This window comes from Macaca fascicularis, chromosome 8 (genome assembly GCF_037993035.2).
Source record: "Macaca fascicularis isolate 582-1 chromosome 8, T2T-MFA8v1.1".
Lineage (NCBI taxonomy): Eukaryota > Metazoa > Chordata > Mammalia > Primates > Cercopithecidae > Macaca > Macaca fascicularis.
This window is the reverse complement of record NC_088382.1, coordinates 151,157,216-151,177,098: the sequence shown is the minus strand read 5'-3', so window position 1 is coordinate 151,177,098 and position 19,883 is coordinate 151,157,216. Positions and strand designations below refer to the sequence as shown.

Sequence of the window (19,883 nt, the reverse complement as noted above, 5' to 3'; positions counted from 1 at the left end):
ACACCCAGCCAGGAAGGAGGCCGGGGAACACGCCAGGAAGGCAGACACGTCATCGAGTCCCCAGGGGCCCAGTCCAGGGAGGAAACAGAGGCACAGTCGGTCCCTTCCCTCAGGGGCCACATGCCACAGGAAGGAAGCACAGCAGAGGTGGCAGGGCCCCTGCCCCGCTCATGCCCCCAACCGCAGGTGCAGCCAGCAGAGAAGGAAGTGAAGGCAGTGGACCTGGGCCCCATCACCTCTGCACCCCTTCCCTGAGCAGGGCTGGGAGGCCCCACAGGACTCTTCCTGTCGGAGCCCAGGATCCAAACCTACTCCACCCAGAGCCTGGCTCCCAGCCACAGACCTGGGCCCACAGTCCCGTTTCTAGGTCTCTGCCCTGCGGCCCTGAGGAAGCCCCACGCTGGAAGGTAAGGGCTGCTGACAGCATCCCTGAGGGGCCGCCTCTGAGGACCCTCGAGGGTGGTGGTGGAAGGGGTCTGCGAGATGCCAGCCCACCTGTCTCAGTAGCATCCACGAGGTGCTTGTGCCTGTGAGGACCGTGATGGCGGGCACAGAACTGCACGGGCCCCGGGCACTCGGGAAAGCCACCTTGCCAGCCTGGGGCCCTGGAGTCTGGGGGCGGGCGACGTGCTGCTCAGGAAGCGGAAGCACAGGCAGGTAAGCTGAGCCAGAACTGGCTCCTGGGTCTGCACCCCCACCCGGGCCCTCCTTGAAGCCCTGTGGGGACTCAGCTCGGACCGCCCCTGCCACCCTGCAAAGGTCAGACCTGGGTGGGGAGAGGGGGAGGAGCGTGCTGCTGGCCAGACCCAGGGTGGATGGGGTGACAGCTGGCAGAGGGAGAGTGGGCGTTCAATCCTGACCCAGAACACGGCCCACGGAGAACCAGGTCAGGACTGCAGACAGGGGCGAGGATAACTCTGAGGCCATTTTCCTCGTCCTTCCTCCCTCCCTCTCTGGGGCACAGAGGCTGAAGCTTCCACCATTAAGCATGCCCCTGGAGCCCCTAAATCCTGCCTGCACATTCTCTGCCAGCTTCCACAGCCGCCTAATGTCGCTGCAAAGGCATCTGGCTGGCCCCAGGGAGCACTCACCAATTGCACTCAAATGTTAAGTGAGCCCCAGGCCCCCCTCCTTCCAAATGTCACTTTCTGGAGAGATGCAATGAGCTGCGGGCCCCTCCCAGGACACGGGCAGTCAGACCTCCTGACTGCCCTTCCCAGACCCATATCCCACCCCCCATGCAGAGGCAAAGCAGGGCTCCAAGGCATGCAGATGCCCCCTGCACCTAAAGCTAACCACAGTGGTGGGCACTATGCATTTATCAAGCACCAACAGATGCAGTGCTTCCACCACGCTCCTTCACTGACCATCACGTTCAATTCCCACACGACCTCAACAGAAGACGATTTTCCTGATTGTACAGCTAAGGAAACAGGCTTCAAGAAGCAGAGTCATTTGCCACAGGCACTGTGACCGGGAGAGTGGTGCTCCCACACATTCTGTCTGCTCCTCCACTCTCCCAATGGGCTGTGAGGACAGATACCATGTCTCTTCTAGGCCAAAGTCCAGAAGAGCCAGTGGCCACCTGAAGTTCCCCCTCCCCTTCCCGCAGTGTCCAGCAATATACCAAAGGTGGGTCTTTCGTCGCCCTGGAGCCCTGGGTGACTCTGTGGAGCAGAACCCCCAGCCTCACTCGGTCACCCCCGCCACCCTACAGCAGACCGCATGAGCAAGACATAGCCAATTCCACTGTCACATTGCCAAAGTTGGGAGCTGTTGGAGAAACTGAATGCATGTGGCCACATGTGGCACTGCTCCTGCCTTAGTGCCCATCATCCACCAAGTACTCCCTGGGGCAGAGGGCCAATCCTCTGAAAATGCAGATAACCTGGGGCCCAACTCTTGGCATCGGGACAAGTAATCCTAATATAGGTGGAGCATCCCAAATCCAAAGATCCCAAATTCAAAATGTTCCTAAGTCCAAAACTTTTTGAGCACCAACATGACATTCAAAGGAATGCTCAGTGGCAGTGGAGCATTTTGGACTTCAGATTTCCACATTTGGGATGTTCAGCCAGTAAGTATAATACAAATATTCCAAAATCCAAAGAAATCGAAGACACTTCCGGTGCCAAGCATTTCAGATCAGAGATATTCAACGAACAGCGGGTGACAAAGGCACATTGGCATAGCTTGTACATCCAGGCAGTGTGGCAGGGGTTTGTGCCATTTTGACCCGTTCAATTCTGGTGACAATGCTGGCAGTGACCTTCTGCAAGGACCCAAGATCCTCAGCCTTAGGGACAGGCCACAAGTGTGGCCTAGGCAGCGGCCCTCAGCCAGGGATTGTCAGGAAGTGGTGACTGAAGCATCCACGTCCCCACCCTCGGGGTAGGGCACTTCTGAACTGTGAGACCCACATCCCAGGTCCCAGCCCAGCTGAGCTTCAGGTGCCACGGTGGTAACTGCCTTGATAATAGACCCCTCCTCCCGAACGGCTGCTTCCTGAGACATCTCACACACCCCAAAATAAGCCACACACACTAGATTCCTGGCTTCAGAATCTGCTTCTAAGGGAATCCAACCAAACAGAACAACCCTCTGAAGCCTCCATTTTACAGATGGGGAAAACAAGGCATGGAGTGCAGAGTGGCTAGGGCCCCACAGCCTGGGGATGGGGATGCCAGGTCCGAGCCACCACCATTTAACTCTGGCTCCAGGCTCTGCACCTCCACAAGGTGCAAGGCCCAGCCAATGGTCAGTACGCTTACGTATCCTCTCTTTCCAACCTCATGAGGCCCCACATCCTCTTTCCAAGCCATCCATTGAGCCCCTCAGCCATTCATACCTCTGTGCATTTACTAGACACACACTAAGTGCCACCCCATGGAGACCCTGGGCTGTCATGATGTCACCATTCACCCTCAGTAACCCCGTGCGAGGCCAGCATATCCCAAGGGGTGCCCTGCATCCTGGTTTTGCAGAGAGTTCACAGGTGTTTAGGGAGAGAGGGATGTGGGGTCCAAAATGTTTGTAAAAGTTTGGTATAAAAAATGTTGAACACCCACAGTGAGATACCATTTCACACCCACTAACATGGCTGGAACCAAAAAGATAGACCATGACAGGTGTTGACTTGGAGTTGGAGAAAGCGGACCCCTCCGACACTGCCAACGTCAATGTGACATGATGCCGTTACCTTGGAAGGCTGTTGGGTACATCCTCAAACAGTCAAGGATGGCACTGCCATGTGACCCAGCAATTCCGCTCCCAGGCATACCCCCAAGAGAAACCAAAGCCTATGTCACACAAAACCTTGTACACAAATGTTCACGACAGTGGTATTCCTAACAGCCAAAAAGTTCAAACAGCCCACATGCTCATCAACTAATGAAAGGATGGACAAAATGCAGTCCATCCACACAACAGAACAATGTGCCATGGTGAGGTGGAGCGCTGCACGGTCACAGGCCACAGTGTGGGCGAGCCTTGAGAGCTCTAGGAAACTGAAAGGAACCAGACAAGAAAGCCACACATTGCCTGATTCCACTCGTATGAAAATGCCCAGAACAGGCAAATCCAAGGACAGAACGTGAAGCAGGGGTTGCCAGGGGCTGCCAGGGGGCATGGAAGGGGTGGGGGCTAAGAACACATAGTTTCTCTTTGAAATTTTTCAGCCTCCCTCCCATAAAATGGACCATGGTGCTGGTGGCATGGCCCTGTGAATATGCTTCCAACCCATGGGCTGTACACTTTAAAGCTGTGAATTGTATGGTATGTGAACTGTATCTCAATAAAACTGATTGTTAGAAATGTTAAACTTTTTCTTCAAAGTTGCCCGGTTTTCCTCTTGGGAAGCTTTCTGGGAGCCTTTCCTGGGCTGACTCTGGGGTCTGCAGATGTCCCTGGGCCCCACTCATGATTTGACCTTGACACTTTTCTTGATCTGTTTTCTACAAAACTGCTTCCGGAAGCTCTGAAACAGACCTGGCTTGGAGCAGGACAGGTGACCGGGCTTCAACACCGACAACCCCTGGCTTGGAGCCGCTGTGTCTCCACAAATGGAAAGAGAGCAGCAGCCTGGCTGTGGGAGGCAGAGGACACAGCGGGCACTTGTCACTGTGTAAACAGGAAGTGCAGCATCGATGCTGGCAGCCCTTACGTGGAAGGCAAAGGACCAGAGGGAAGAGGCCACACCACGGGTGAGTGGCCATCTCTGCTCTGCACAGTGCCGCGTGGGGGATTTCCACCTGCATTTCCTTTGCTGATATCAGCTCATCCTTCCCCACTGGACAGGAAGAATGAGCATGATTTCAAAAAGAGGAAAGAAAAGAATGAGCTGGCTCCAACATGTTCAGATTTGTTTTCCACAACTTTGTGAAGCCAGGGCTCTGTTGTTTCCACCCAGCCCTGGAGGCAGCGGGAGCCACCAGTGAGGGGGTTGGGAGTGCCGAGATCTCTCGGGGTTGGGGGACCCCACTGGGTGGCAGGTGGGGGGCCAGCCCCTGGAAGCAAGGCCTGCTCCTGGGAAGGGCCGTATCTCTCAGGGCCTGGGCAAGGAGGCAGGCGGACGAGCAGGTGGAAGAAGGGGCGAGGCGGGGAGGGGGCATTTCCTGGCTGATCCTCTTCATTTCTTTCCCTTTCATGACTGATTTCCGCCTCAATTGGAGTAATTACTCTCTACTCAGCGTCATTTCTTTCCTCCATTCAAGGAGGGGAAGAAACACACCAGCATCTCTTTAGAGGGGAGGAAATTCTTTCAGACCCTGCACAGCTGCTCTCTGCAGGGCGGGGAAGAAGACTTCAAAGTGTCACTGTCTTTTGTCCCCCGAGAGATGCCCCATCCTTTCTCGAGGGAGTGTGGAGGCTGGTGATCTTTACATTCCTGGGGGTCTTCAAAACCCCAGGCCTCTCTAATCTCCAAGTGGCATTTGATCAGAGACCTCTAGCCTGGCAGATAGGGGAGCCGACAGCCAGCTTGTCCCCCTGCAGGAGAGGAAGAGATGAGGGCAGAGAGGAGCCACACTAAGACCCTCCCACTGACCACCTTGCCCCACCCTGAGGCCCCAGGTCGGAGGGCACAGCCTGCATCTCACAGGTGTGGAGACGGAGGCAGAGAGTCGTGCTGGAGGCTGGCAGTGCCACACCGGGGCTCCGGGGTGCCCTCTGATCCTGCAATCACAGAAGGGGGTCCGCTCCTTGGAGTCTGGCCAACAGTTCCCAGAAGCTTAAGTGTGCCGTGCACAGGGACAGACTGTGGACCATGGGTGGAATGAGACACCCAAGGAGCTTCCAGCCGCAGAGGGAAGAAAGTAGAAATCACAGCCACACAGCTGGGCATAAGAGGAGAGCAGTGTGCGGGAGACAGAGGGAGAAGCCTCTCCAGGTCCCAGCCTCTGGAAGCTTCCTAGGGGTGGTGCCAGGAGGTGGGGTAGGGTGTCAAAGGGGGACAGAGTGGAATGACCCTGCAGTGGAAGGAACAGCAAAGGCCCAGGCGTGGCAGTGGAAGGTTCAGAATGGGATGGGGGAAGAGGCTGGTGGAAGCAGACACAAGGTGGAACAAGGATCGGGACAGCCTGTGCCGGGGCTCAGCCCCATCTCTCCCCTCTTCTAGGAAGCCCTCTGTGAGTTCGGGGCTGAGCCTGGTGCCCTGCACTCACCTGCCCAGGGCACCCCGAGCTTTGTGTCTGCAGGGATTGAGGTTCTGTCTTCCCCACTGGACAGAGGCCCCAGGGGGCAGTGAACTGGCCTCCTAGGCTGTCGTAGCAAATTCCCATGCACTGGGCGGCATTGTTTCACTCCCTGTTTTGGAGGCCTGAAGTCTAAGATCAAAGTGTTGGCAGGGCTGGCACCTTCTGGAGACTGTGAACGGGGAGCTATGCCAGGCCTCCCTCCCAGCTTTCGGGGTGGTCAGTTCCAGGCCTCCCTCCCAGCTTTCGGGGTGGCCAATGCCTGGCGTTCCTTGGCTGGGGGACGCATCCCTCTCACCTCCGCCCCCAGCATCATGCCGCCTTCTCCTGGGGCCTCCCTGTCGCTGTCTTCAAGCGGCATCCTCCCCATCTCTCTGTGTCTAAATTCCCCTCTTCTCATAAGGACACCAGTCACATTGGATTTGGACCCACCCTACTCCAGTATGGCCTCATCTGAACTTGATGACATCCGCAAAGACCCTCTTTCCAGATAAGTTCACATTCACAGATACTGGGATCAGGACTTAAACGTGTATTTTGGGGAGGCCACAATTCAACCCGAAATATAGAGCCTGTCTACATCGCTCAGGGGCAAGCACAAGACAGCCACGTGGCGGGCTCCCCACACGGCACGTCTGCTGATTGAATAATGGCTCCACTCCACCACGCCCTCCTCAGGAGCACAGCTCTCAGCACCATGGGCCAGCGTCACCCAGGCACTCACAGCCGACTTGAACGTCTGAGTTTTCATTTCACGGGAGAAGAGAGAGAGGCAGGCTGACTGGGTCCCCACCCACAGCCTGAAGGAAAGAAGGAAAGAGACCTCCAGCAAGGGGCCAGGGCCACCAGCCTCCACTTGTCTTGGGGGCTCCTCCAGTTGGAGGACAGGAAGGTATGGACCCTCCAGGGAAGAGATAGAAGCATCCCCAGCTCAAACCTCCCTGAAAAACATGCCGAACACAGAGCAGTTAGTGTGATTTATTAATCTGCCAGGAACTTTTCAAGATCTTAATTTGAAATTTAGAATCTACTTAGCTGGGTAACAAAAACATCCGACGCCAGGAACGGTAAATAATTTTCCCATCCATCGGGCCTTCCATGTGCCAGCGACTGCTCTTCCTTTCTCTGAGCCGCTCGTGGCAATTTTCAACTTTTTCTCTCTGCATTTGGAACGAGTGCCCGGTTCATCAAAGAAAGCACCAACGGTGGGTTTTGGGGAAAGCCGAAGAGGGACCTCTGCCAGTGTGTGATTAGAATACAAGACGGAGGATCAAGGTAATTAATTTTTTAACTTAATTTTTTTTTTTTTTTTTTTTTACTTTCTCCATCAGCTCCTGCAAAGCCGTGTGAATTCTATCTGCTTATGTAAATACAGCTTCCGGGTGATAACATTAATTAGCAGCATAAAACTTTTGCTCATCCAGCTGAAGATAGCAGGTAGTTGGGAGAGAGGATTAATTTCTATTTTAATTAGAAATTTACATTTTCAGCAGCTTGGCCTCCAGCAGTGAACAATGTCGGTGCCCAGTGACAGATTCCGGTTCCTCCCAAATGTGCTGGCTTCTGAAAGGGCACTGCAGACATCTGCCCCCAGAGGGGCATTCCAGCCAGCACGGGGCTGGTTGATTAAAAAGGAAGTGATGGGATGAGAAGCGTCCTTCATGCAGTCGGCTGGTCCTGTGTGGGGCTGGTTCCTCCGGCGGCTGCTGCCCACCTCCAGCCTCCAGCAGGTGGGAGCCCCCTGGGTCCAAGCTGTCCTGGATGGAACAGGAGGGCAGAGGTGAAGCCTGGGAGGACAAGGTTGCAGCATTGGGGTCCCTGATACTGCCCCATCGCCAGGAAGGCCTTTGTGTTTCATGAACTCCATGCAGGAAGAAGGTATGCAGCTGAGAGGCCTGGCCTGGTGTGTCCTCAGGGGCTGTGTGTGGCAGCCACGGGTCCCTGCTCACGGAGACATACCTGGCTGGCCCCACCCAGGCGTAGCCAATCAGACCCCAGGCAATGCCAGTGACCTCTGGAGCCTGAGAGCCCTGATGTAGAGAGTGCAGGACCTGGCCATGCTCCGCCTGCACACATGTGTGCTGTGCACGTGTGAAGGAGAGCCACGGCTTCTGTAAAATGCATGTGACTCTGTAACACATGAGCCAAGCGTGTGAAAGGTCTATGTGCTTCCTGGGCTGTGCACGTGGAGCGCTGAGTATGACAGGAATGCACAACAGACATGGAGTTTGCAAGTGTGTGTGTGCTGTGTGTGAAAGGTGTGTGTGCAGACAGGGTTGTGTAGATCGTGTAGACTCGATCCTGCAGCAATGGAGAGCACTGAAGAAATGACACTAAATAACAACAGTCTCTGCCCTGCTGCAGGGAAGTGGCGCAGGCAGTTCCCCAAACCCGGTTTATGAACTGAATCAAGTGCCCCAAAAATTTCTCTGTGGAAGTCAGGACCTCAGAATGGGACCGTATTGGGAGATAAGGTCTTTAAATAGGCAGTGAAGGTAAGCTGAAGTCAGTGGGGTGGGCCCTGATCCAGGATGCCTGGTGTCCTTATAAGAAGAGGCCATGGGGACACAGCCACACTCAGAGGGACAACCACGTGAGGCCGCAGGGAGAAGGTGGCATCTTGCAGGCCCCCCCAGGAGGGACACCTTGATCTGGGGTCCCACCTCTAGGACTATGGGGACCCGTCTGCGTTGTCTCAGCCACTCAGCCCGTGGTGCTTTGTACCACAGCCCCGGGAAACTAACACAGGAGCTCTCCCCAGCTTGCAAAGAAAAAGGAGACCCGGAGGAGCCTCAGGGGCTGGGAATGGAGGCCCCAGCCTCGTTCTCCACCAACAAGGACCTGGGCATCTCTGCTTCAGATCATGGGATATTTGTGGGTGATGTGGCAGGATCTGCTGGCCCAGATGAGGGCTGAGACCGGCAGGAAGCGGGGCCAGCTCCCGGGGCAGGACTGGACACGGAGACACAGGGGCCAACCAGGGCACTTCCTGCTCCGTCCTGACCCGGGGGGGTCCTATCCATGCTCCCTGTGTACACAGACAAAGACCCAGCCACCCTGCAAGCCAGGGCCACAGAGACAGTGAGAAGGTCCCCCAGGGAGTTCCTGACCCAGATGTCACCCTCAGTGAGGCCAATGAGCAAGAGAGCATGCCAGGACGGGTCCTGGGCGCACCGTGGATCTCATGTGCATGTGGAAGTGTGCACATGGACACGTTTGTGTGTGCTGCGTGTGTGTGCACATGTGTCTGAGTAGGCGTGGCTGTGTGCGGACACTTGCCTGTGTGTGTACATGTGTCTGAGTGTGGCTGTGTGTGCAGACACGTGCCTGTGTGTGCACATGTGTCTGAGTGGGCGTGGCTGTGTGCAGGCACGTGCCTCTATGTGTGTGTACGTGTGTCTGGGTGGGCGTGGTTGTGTGCAGGCACGTGCCTGTGTGTGTGCACGTGTCTGAGTGGGCGTGGCTGTGTGCAGGCACGTGTCTCTGTGTGTGTGTGCGCACGTGTCTGAGTGGGCGTGGCTGTGTGTGGGCACATACCTGTGTGTGCAAATGTGTCTGAATGGGCGTGGCTGTGTGCGGGCACGTGCCTGTGTGTGTGTGCACATATTGCACTGTGCACATGTGTCTGAGAGTGTGTGAGTGTGTGTCTGTGCATTTGCATGTGCAAGTGTCCATGTGTGCTGGGCTCCCTAGCTTCCCTGCTCAGGGCTCTCACACACAGTTTTCTCAGACACAGGAGGGTCCTGACCTCTTCTGCTGGGCACAGCCCCAGCTCAGCCTCCTCAGGGAAGCTGTCTCACCCCCAGTCATGCCAGCTCTCCCTGATGACCCACACCTCCCCACCGCTGAGGCCCTTGCACAGGAAGCCCTCAATCCAGCCAGGATCAGTCACTCCTACAGCTTCTACACAACCACGTCACTCCCTGTCCCACCACCTTCAGAGGCTCCCGCTGCCCCAGCCAAGGACTGTGAGGAAGCTTCCGGGGGAGAGGCCCCTGGAGCACCATGTGGAGGGTGACCGAGACGCTCCCTGCACCTGGGCCAGAGAAGCGGGGCTGTGGTTGATGAACAATGCATGCAGGAGCCTTGGGGTGAGGCACGGTGCACTCACCAACCTGCAGCCCCCAAGTCCTCAGCTGGCCCTGCACCCTTCATGACACAGCCACACCAGCAGCCACTCAGTCACTGTTTGACTGGTTGGAAAACATCACACAGAACCCTTTCCTGGGAAACCAAGTTGGCAGGGAGACGGCCCAGGAACTGTCCCAGTGGGTAATCCAGTAGGGCAGGGCAGGAGAGGCCCCCACACACAGTAGTGTCAGCCAACCCTCGGGTGATGCTCAGGTGGTCGTTAACTGTCTCTCTAAAGTAATAATTGGCCACAGCCAGCGCCAGGGAACGGCTGGCTCCCAATAGATAGGAAACACCTGAAACGTGATCAGCTGCTTCCCAATAAGATCTCAGGAGCTGGGCGAGTGGGCTCAAGCGTGAGCGTGCAGACAGCGCACCCCAAGGGAAGCGTCAGGGCAGAAGGGCCACAAGACACCGGAAGTGTGAGGCTCTGCAGCCCCGTCCAGATGGGCCGCCCGTGACATACTCTGGTGCCATGTGACTCGGATTGGTGCCACCGCCGCCAACAGACCCAGTGAGGGAAACGCCCCCCTGTGGGTGCGACGGAGGAGGCAGAGGCAGTCGGTGAGCTCTGGGATGTGCCCTGCTCTCTGGACTGGGGCTGAGATCCATCCAGCTCCTCCCTGCCACTCCCACACAGAGCCACCTGTCCAGAGCAGCAACTTTGGACGTGACACCTCTTCCCACCTAGCCTCAGTTTCCCCATCTGTGAGATGCCCCCACCAGGCTCTGACCTGCTGGGCCTTCCTGGATCCGCCATGGTGAGGGCCGTGCTGGGCCCGTCCACAACCCTACGATTAGGCAGCCTACTGATCACAGTGTCTCTCACCCCATCCATCCAAGGACACTCTGGGCCTAACCTCAGTGACTCCTGTACCCCCTCTGCCTGACAGGTTTCCAAGACTTGACCTCTTATGTGGAAATCCTGTCTCCAAATGGCTTCTGGGGGCACCAAAGACCAGGCTGGGAGATGCCCAGGAAGGGAGACACTCTGAAGCCACCTGAGCCCACAGGTCAGGACCATGACCCAGCCCGGGGGAGGGCAGGGCTGCTGGGGAGAGGACGCAGGAGGTTGGGTGGCCTTTGTCATGATGACAAAGACGGCAGAGGCCAGTTCCTTGTCTGCCGGACAGCCTCCTCTACAGGGAAAAAGTGATCCTCTCATTCTCCCCTCAGCCCCTCTGGATGAGGAGGTGGCAGAGCTGCGTCTCTCTATTGCCCAGAGAAGAGCCCCTTCTCCTGCAGAAGCTCCTCTGCTCTCCGTCCTGCACACCAGCTCCCAGCCGCTCTTCAACAGCCCTGCCACGGGCACGAGGAGGACGCGTTTGAGGGAGCCCACGTGCCACCCTCCAGCCAGGCAATGCCTCTCCTACAGCTTCCCTCCACCTGACTCTCCTAATCAGGCTCCAGAGGGGAGGCTGACCAGAGCTGCAGAGGGTGGGAGCTGGGATAGACTGGAAGAAGGACTTCCCAGACCCCTAGGGAGACCCAGGAAGCAGGGGAGGGTGTGGGACCTGCTACAGCACCCCCACCAATCTAGGAAGGTCTCCAGCCCTGCTCAGGCCATTACAGATTCTCATCACTGAGCACCTCAGCCCTGCGCACCCCAGCCCTGCATCGCCCAGGCCAGCCCAGATGGAGGCTGGATCCCAGCCCATGGTGCTCACAGGCCTCTGCCCCGGGGAGCTGGGAAGGGCGTGTGGGTGGCACCTGTCCCTCCTCTGGCTGACCAACCTGGCTGTGTGCCCTCCCCTCCAAGCTGCCCAGGTACAGGGATGGCCAGAGGAGAGCATCCCAGGGCTGGGGCCCTGCCCAGGCAGGAGCCAGGTGGCTGGGCAGGACACCCCCATGGAGCTGTCCACCTCGTCTGCCCCATGGCTGGTCATATCACACAGCCAATGTCCCTTCGCTTGTCGGGCCCTCAGCTGGACCTGAGATCCTGGGGACAAGGCCTGACAAGGGCCATTCAACTCTGGATCCCTGGACCTCAGAACTAGGCCCAGCCCTGAGTGGGTGCCCAGGAGCTGATGGACCCTGACAGTCATAACAGCCCACCTGTTGTCAGGTTCCAGATCCATGGCCCAGTTGGATTATCCCAACTACTCACTAAGGTGGGGTGACTAGTCCCCCATCTCACAGCTGAGGACACGGACAGCACACAGAGAGATCCATTAACGGGGTCAGAAGCAGACCCAGCAGCCCGGCTCTGAGTCCATGCCACCATGCCAGTGAGGCAGAAGTGCGGGGTGGAGGGGGAGAGGCCTCACCGGTCCCTCTCCAGGCGGCCTGCGGGAATGGGGGACTAGGCTAAGGGTGCGGTTCCTGCGCCGCCAGCAGGGCTCATGGGGAGGCATCCACTCTCTGCTTAAGGATGCAGAGCTCCACAGGGCCCCAGGTGAGCCGCCTGGGGTCCACAGTGAGGGAAATGAGATAAGAAGTCACACCCAGCACAGTAACTGATGAATGAGCAAATGCATGAGGGGGTGAATCTGTCCCGCCCATGCCAACAGCAGGGCCCCTCCCTTGGTGCCAGGCAGGCCAGCTCCGGCTCTGCCTCTCCTCTGTGTGACCGGGCAGTCCCGAGGCCTCTCTCCCTGGGCATCCTTATCTGGGGAGGGACAAGAGCACCTGCCTGGCAGGTCCTTTCAGAGCGACCCTGAGGACAGACAGGCAGCACCTGGCACCCAGAAGAGCCTCGGGCAGCAGCTTGGCCTGGCCCTCTCCACCCACAGCCAACGACAGGGACCCCAACTCAGCCATGCCTCCAGCAGAGAGGCCCCAGCCCCTCCCTGCTGCCCACCGCCCCCTCCCGAGGCAGCATATGTTCCCGGCAGGCGGATCCGTCGCCAGGCTGCTATTTTTGTGCAGCATGTTCTGCTTCTGAGAGCAAACGTTTCTGCAGCTCCGGCATCCAGGGACCAGCCAGTCCTGTCCCATCCCAGCGGGGGAGGAGAGGCCACCGGCCCGAAGCTGGATTTTAGGCCCAAACACTGCCCGAAAGCCCAGGAGATGGAGGCCATGCTGAGAGGGCAGCCAAGTTCCAAGGTCAAGGGAAAGGCTGGGCCGGGAACCCTGGACCCACACAGGCTGCCCTGGGCCCATGTCCTGGGCTGGCTGGCCTCCACTCCACAGCCTCACAGACCCCCAGGTGTCCAGGTCCGGGTCTGGGAGTGGGAGGAGGAGGAGCCCCATCCCCCCAGGATTGTGGGGTCGGCCAGCCACAGGGCTATGGAGTGCAGCCCCAGACTCCCCGGTTTGGCCAAAGTTGCAGGAAGTCCGGGGTCCACGGAGTTCTCCCAGGTACAGGCTTGGGGGCAGTCACTCTTAAGCCCCTCACTCAGGAAAAGAGGGAATGTTTCCCACCTACAGTCCACTGTGGGGCCTGCCTCAAGCCCTGCCTGCCCCCTCCTCCCCAGATTCCCCAGGGGGTTCAGTCCCTCTGCTCACCCACTCCTGCCTGGCACCCTGAAGAGACCCACTCCGAGTGCCCACTGCATGCCCGTTGATGGGACAGAGATGACCATCCCCCTCCCCCTCGTGCCGCCCATCCAGGCCCACCCAGAAGCTGTCTCCCCTCCTGGCTCCTCATTCCTGCCCACCCAGCTCCGGTCCTCCCTCCATCCATCCCATCCATCCCATCCATCCAACCCATCCAACTCAGTTTCCCCAGTCAGCAGCATTTGGCAACGAGGAAGCAGTTCCCATGACAACAGCCAGGAAGCCAGCTCCAGATAGGGGGCTGTCCTGAGAAACTGGCTCTGCTGAGGCCTGAGCTGCAGGCCAGGGTGGGGTACAGCCACCTGCGTGGGAGGACCCTATGGTGGGGTCTGAGGAAGACCAGTGGGAGGAAGGGTGCCAGGCAGCCCTAGCGAGTGAAACAGCCCAGCTGGAATCCTTTCTGGCTGTGTAACCCTCAACAGAGCAGTTCCCCTGAACCTCAGTTTCCCCTCTCAAAAACAGACACATTGGGGCATATTCCATAAGGTCTGGAGGAAGATGATCATTCCCAGCAATAACTGGTACCAGGTTTAGAACCTCTACAAATGCCGGGCACTTTACAAACACTCTTCAGTCTTCAGAGGACACTGTGAAGAAGTGACAACCGTCCCATGTTCCAGAGGAGAGAAGAGTGTCCCAGGGAACGTCCCAGGGAACGTCCCAGGGAGGAGAACTCCTTTCATCTGTTGCCCCAGGCTGGAGTGCAGTAGCACGAGCTCAGCTCACCACAACCTCTGCCTTCCGGGTTGAAGTGATTCTCACGCCTCAGTCTCCTGAGTGGCTGGGACTACAGGCGCCCACAACCACACCTGTCTAATTTTTGGATTTTTAGCACAGACAGGGTTTCACCATGTTGGCCAAGCTGGTCTCAAATTCCTGGCCTCAAGTGATCCTCCCGCCTTGGTCTCCCAAAGTGCTGGGATTACAGGCGTGAGCCACCACGCCTGACCTCAAGGTCATGATTTAACAAAAAGTATTTTCTGTGCTTCATCAAAGACAGTCCTAGGTGAAACTGACTGTTTTGGGGCTTGGGAGTTTTGCAAGCGTGTGGCACGGCAGAACCCGATGCCCGCCTCCAAGCCGCACTGGGACCACCGTGGGGATGGTGCTCACACTTCCGCAGCATTACCGGTCATTGCTTTGGCACCATCGGGGCACACATCAAACAGCAAGAGACAACAGCATCTGAGTATTCTTACTGAAACAATTTTGAACTTGCAGATCCCCTGAAAGCATCCTGGGGGCTCAAGCTCAGATGCTTTGCTGGGCCCAGCCCATCTCAATCCAGCCCACCCCATCCAGCCCACCTCATCCAGCCCACCCCAATCCAGCCCACCCCAATCCAGCCCATCTCAATCCAACTCACCCCAATCCAGCCCATCCCAGTCCAGCCCACCCCAATCCAGCCCACCCCAATCCAGCCCACCCCAATCCAGTCCATCCAGCTGGCAGCACATCTTAATTTCTTGGCCTCATCAGGCACGTCAAAAACATTTCAACCCCGGCATGGTGGTGGGGTCTTTCCATGTCCTGCCCAGGAACCACCTCCATTGGCTAGCTCCTGGCCCCCGCACAGTTCCATCCCAAGGCTGACGCCCAGCCTTCTGGGGAGCCACTCCTCTTGGGGTCCCCCTCTTGAAAAGGCCCCTGCCCAAAGCTCCAGCCCTGGGATGCTGATAGCAGCCACGCTGAGGCTGAGGCTGGGGGTAGAGGGGCCATCTAGAGTAAGCAGTCACTCCCACTGCCTGGCGACTTCTGCATGTTTATCATGCCTTTGTCCATTCCTTCCTTCACCGAAAATTATGCATTCTGAGATCACCAAATGCCGGCCCTCGGTAGGAAGGAGCAGCTCCAAAACCCATACAAAGCGCCAGGCATGTGGCTAGCTGCCTCGGGAAGCAGACAATGGCGGAGTCAGTGCTACTATTCCTGTGGATACTGAGCAGAAGGAGAGGCAGCTGTCCCAGGGCACACACTGCCTGGCAGGAGACAGACACCAGGAGAGAGAAGCATGCAAGTGTTACGTCAGGGAGTCCCCTCAGGGCCCCGCGGGACACAGAGCCTACCCAGCCACTGGACACAGACACCATGGCCCCCGACGGTATCCAAGCTGGGACTTGAGAATCAGTAGGAATTCTCAAAGAAGAGAAAGAAGGCTGTTCCTAGTGAAGGAAACAGCAAGGGTGAATGCCTGGGGGAAGGAGGGGGCAGGTTACAGGAGGGTGCATTCCAACAACCCAAACCCATTCCAGGGGGCAGTGGGAGGGGTGAGTAAGGGGCATAGATGGTGGGACGGGGCATCTCCATCAATGTGACCCCCACACATGTTAGGATCTTCAGACTTCAGAATCTATTCAGTTGGGGGTTTTTTGTTTTGTGCTTTTAGTTTTACAGATGGAGTTTTGCTCTGTTACCCATGCTAGAGTGCAGTGGCACAATCACAGCTCACTGCAGCCTTGAACTCCTGGGCTCAAGCCATGCTCCCACCTCAGCCTCCCAAGTAGCTGGGACCATAGGCGCATGCCACCACATCAAGATAATTTTTTAGTTTTTTGTGAGACAAAGTCTAGGTATATTCCCCAGGCTGGTCTTGAACTCCTGGCCTCAAGCCATCCTCCTGCCTTGGCCTCCCAAAGTTCTGGGATTACAGGCATGAGCCACTGCAGCCAGCAGAGTGCGGAATCTAACAGCCAACATGCTAGGCAAATAGCTATGGAGGACCCTCATTCACTCACAGGTTCATCTCACAAACATGCATTCATCAGCAGACACCAACCCCTCCAGTTGGAAGAAAAGACGCCCTGGAGGAAGAAGAGACCCATGAACGTTCTGGGGGCCAAGGGAGGACCTAGTTCCAGAGGCCGAGTTTAGCAACATTAGCTTCCTCCTCTGAGCTTTGGGAGCCACTGAAGGTTCTTGAGCAAAGAAGGGTCCAGCGCGTCCTCTGTTCCTCAGTGTATTAGTCAGGGTTCTCTAGAGGGACAGAACCAATGGGATAGATGTATATATAAAGGGGGGGGTTATTAAGGAGAATCGACTCACACAATCACAAGGTGAGGTCCCACAATAGGCCGTCTGCAAGCTGAGGAGCAAGGAAGCCAGCCCGAGTTTCAAAACCTCAGAAGCCAACAGTCCAGCCTTCAGTCTGTGGCTGAAGGTCCAACAGTCCCAAGGCTGAAGAGCCTGGGGTCCGATGTTCGAAGGCAGGAAGCATCCAGCACGGGAGAAAGATGACGGCCGAGAGACAGCAAGTCAGGTCCTTCCATGTTCTTCTGCCTGCTTTATTCTAGCCATTCTGGCAGCTGATTAGATGGTGCCCGCCCACGTAGAGGGTGGGTCTGCCTCTCCCAGTCCACTGACTCAAATGTTGATGTCCTCTGGCGACACCCTCACAGACACACCCAGGAACACTTTGCATCCTTCAATCCAATCAAGTTGACGCTCAGTTTTAACCATCACATGCAGGCTGGCATCTCTGGGCTGTGACAGGCCAGTGCTTGTGAGGGTGGACAGGCCCGGGACAGGCAGCCTGGGACTCAGGGGACCTGCCTTCCTGCCCCTGCTCTGAGGAGCTGTGCTGCCTCAGCAGGGCCCCAGCCTCCTCTGGCCCCCACCTCCTTTCTGGGAAGCAGCAGGTTTCACATGCAGATCGTGAGGTTCCCTCGCAGCTCTGATGCACCCTGATGCAGTAATGGGGGAAGCACAGGGACGTGACGGGGCTCCAGGCTCTCCGCAGTCCCCAGTCGAAAATCAGCATCACTTTTTGAAAAATGTAAGTAGAAGACTTCATAAGGAGTTAATCGCATTTCTTGCTGCAGCTTATCTCTGGGCAAAAACTCACAAATATGACATTAAAATCTATAAGTAGCATGATGGTTTCATTAATTTAATGCTTTCATGATTGCCACAAAATGAAAGTGGCACCGTACAACCATAAAGAACAACCAGAAAGACGGCCACCCCGGCCGGCGCGTGGCTCCCGCCTGTAATCCCAGCACTTTGGGAGGCCGTGGCAGGCGGATCACGAGGTCAGGAGATCGAGACCATCCTGGCCAACATGATGAAACCCCAACTCTACTAAAAATACAAAAATTAGCCGGGCTTAGTGGCAGCGCCTGTAGTCCCAGCTACATGGGAGGCTGAAGCAGGAGAATCGTCTGAACCAGGGAGTGGGAGGTTGCGGTGAGCTGAGATCTCACCACAGCACTCCCAGCCTGGGCGACAGAGCGAGACTCTGTCTCAAAAATAAATAAATAAATAAATAAATAAATAAAGTCCGCCCTGAATGCCCCCAGCACTGCACTGTCCCTGGCCAGCCGTGCTCCCTGTGAAGGGAGTGGGTGGCAGTCGCATGCCCCTCCCCCAGGCTCCCTGTGCCCCTCCCCCAGGCTCCCCGTGCCCCTCCCAGGCAGTTGGCCTGCTGGGGCGGGGCAACACCCAACCACGAGGCCCCATGGAGCTGCCGATCACAGCAGCCTTTTGGCCCAACAGCAGCTGATTGGTCCAGGGTGTGAGCACATGACCCAGAGTGGACCAAGCAGGCACCTTCCCTGGTAGTCTTTTTGAACTGGATCTGAGAAGGCATTTCATCTTTTCCCAATGGAGGGGTCCAGCTAAAGGGAAGAGAATGAAGACAGTGTGTACAGGTGGGCAGAGGGGCCGAGGGGATGAGTGAGCTGTCTGGGCCTGCGTCTTGGCTCTGTCTCTGGGCACAGCTTTCACCCTCTCCCTGGAATGAGGGGAATGGGGCTGGAGGCTGGGCTGGGCTAGAGCGAAGGCAGGACACATCCCCACCATCACCGTCTCTGTGAATGCAGCCATCTGTCCCCAAGGGGGATGGGGTCACTCCTCATGGGACTTCCCCGGCACTCCCACACCCTACAGGCATCCACTGGCCCTAAGGACCTGGGGCCCCTTCCGTTTGTCTGTTGCAGGCTTTGGAACCCAATGACTCTGCAAGGCACCAGCCATGGACCCTGGGCAAGTCACCTCACCTCCCACAGCCCCCACTTTATCACTTGTGAAAGGAAGAGACGGGTGGAGGGATCTGGTAGGAGGAGCTCCCAGCAGACACAGGACCATAGCACAAGCCCTCTCTCTCATTTATGCAATGGGACCACAAAGTCCTTGAGGGATCCTCACTGGGAAGGAGGCAGGGATGCTGTGGGCAGAACGTGCACGGGGGCATCTCCATGTCACACCTAGTGACTGGGAAGCCAAGGATCACATCTCCATCATCAGCAAAGGAGCCCAGCGCCGCACCTCTGTCCCTGAGGCCCACACCATTACTCCGGGCCCACAAGGCATTTCCTGCATGCCCAGACCCACCACGTCTGCCTCCCACTGGGGACACCAGCGAAGGGAGCTGAGGTCTTCCCTACATGTCTAAGGGCTTAGTCTTGATCAAGACTTGAACATGATCAAGACTCAGTTCATGGCTGGGATCAGGGCTCAGATTATGACCAGGAAATGGGCTAGGTTTGCAACCAGTGTCAAGACTCAGTCAGTGCCCAGGATCAGGGCTCAGCCTATGCCTGAAGTCATGATTCAGTCTATGACCAGGATCAGTGTTTAGTATGTGACTGGGATCGGGGCTCAGTGTGTGGCCAGGGTCAGGGCTCAAAGCTCCAAGTATGACCTGGCATAGGAGCTCAGTACATGACCAGGATTAGGCTCAATGTTCAACCAGGGTCCAGGCTCAGGCTGGGAGTGCAAAATGAGGGTTAGCAAGGGGAAGCCATCCTGCACCCCTGCCAAGCTCCAGTACTGCGTGTGCCGTCAGAGCGGTGTCTGCAGAGGACAGATCTGGAGAAACTGCCTGTCGTTTCTGACAGCAAGACACACTTGTTTTGCCTGATTTTTTTCCCCTCCCCTACCCTCAGCCCAGCCAGGCAGCAGGCGAAGGTGTAATTAAAAATCAGGTTTGTTAACACGAACACGACGTACATAATATTTAAAACATCCAAGCGCCTTTAACTTGATACCAACGTGCATTTGCTCATTAAGCAGGAATTTTTTTTATGGCAGCAACACTGCAAATAGCTCTTATTAAAATGCTCAAAACACCATCTGGTCCTTAGCTGAGCCTCCGAAGCATCGCGGAGGTGGCCTAACACGCTCGGAGACCTGGAGATTCCCAGCAGGACAGCAAGACTGGCTTTCCCACCAGCTCCCCAAGCATCCTGGGGTCCTAGGTGCACCTCAGCTCACCTCGCCTCACCTCAGTTCACGGCACCTCCATTTTACAGATGAGCATATGGAGGCTTGGAGGCGAGGAGCCACCTGCCTGGAATCACGCGGCTAATAAGAGAAGAAGCCTGGGTGTGAACCTGAGTTTTTCTGACTCTGGGCCCAGGCTCTCTCCAGAAAGGGCCTAGAGGCAGGGAGGAGGAAGCAGCAGGGCAGCCTCAGCATTGGTGGAGGGGAGCGGGGTCAGGAAAGCGGTCATTGTCTTGCTGCAGGGTTTTCACCAAGAGACACCATCCCAGGGCTAGGTGGGACGGGGCAAGAGCCCACCCTTCAGGAGGCTTACAAGGGAGACGTGGAAAATGTTTTGCAAACTGT

At 56.8% G+C, this 19,883-nt stretch overlaps 1 long non-coding RNA gene across 1 annotated transcript; it reads right to left on the bottom strand.

The window, feature by feature from the left end:
- Positions 1–6,986: 6,986 nt before the first annotated feature.
- Positions 6,987–16,494, bottom strand: LOC123575284 (uncharacterized). The gene is made up of 2 exons (XR_006700550.2): positions 16,362–16,494; positions 6,987–7,447 (listed from the first exon to the last, which is right to left on the bottom strand). It is a non-coding gene; the product is annotated as an uncharacterized lncRNA (long non-coding RNA).
- Positions 16,495–19,883: the final 3,389 nt, after the last annotated feature.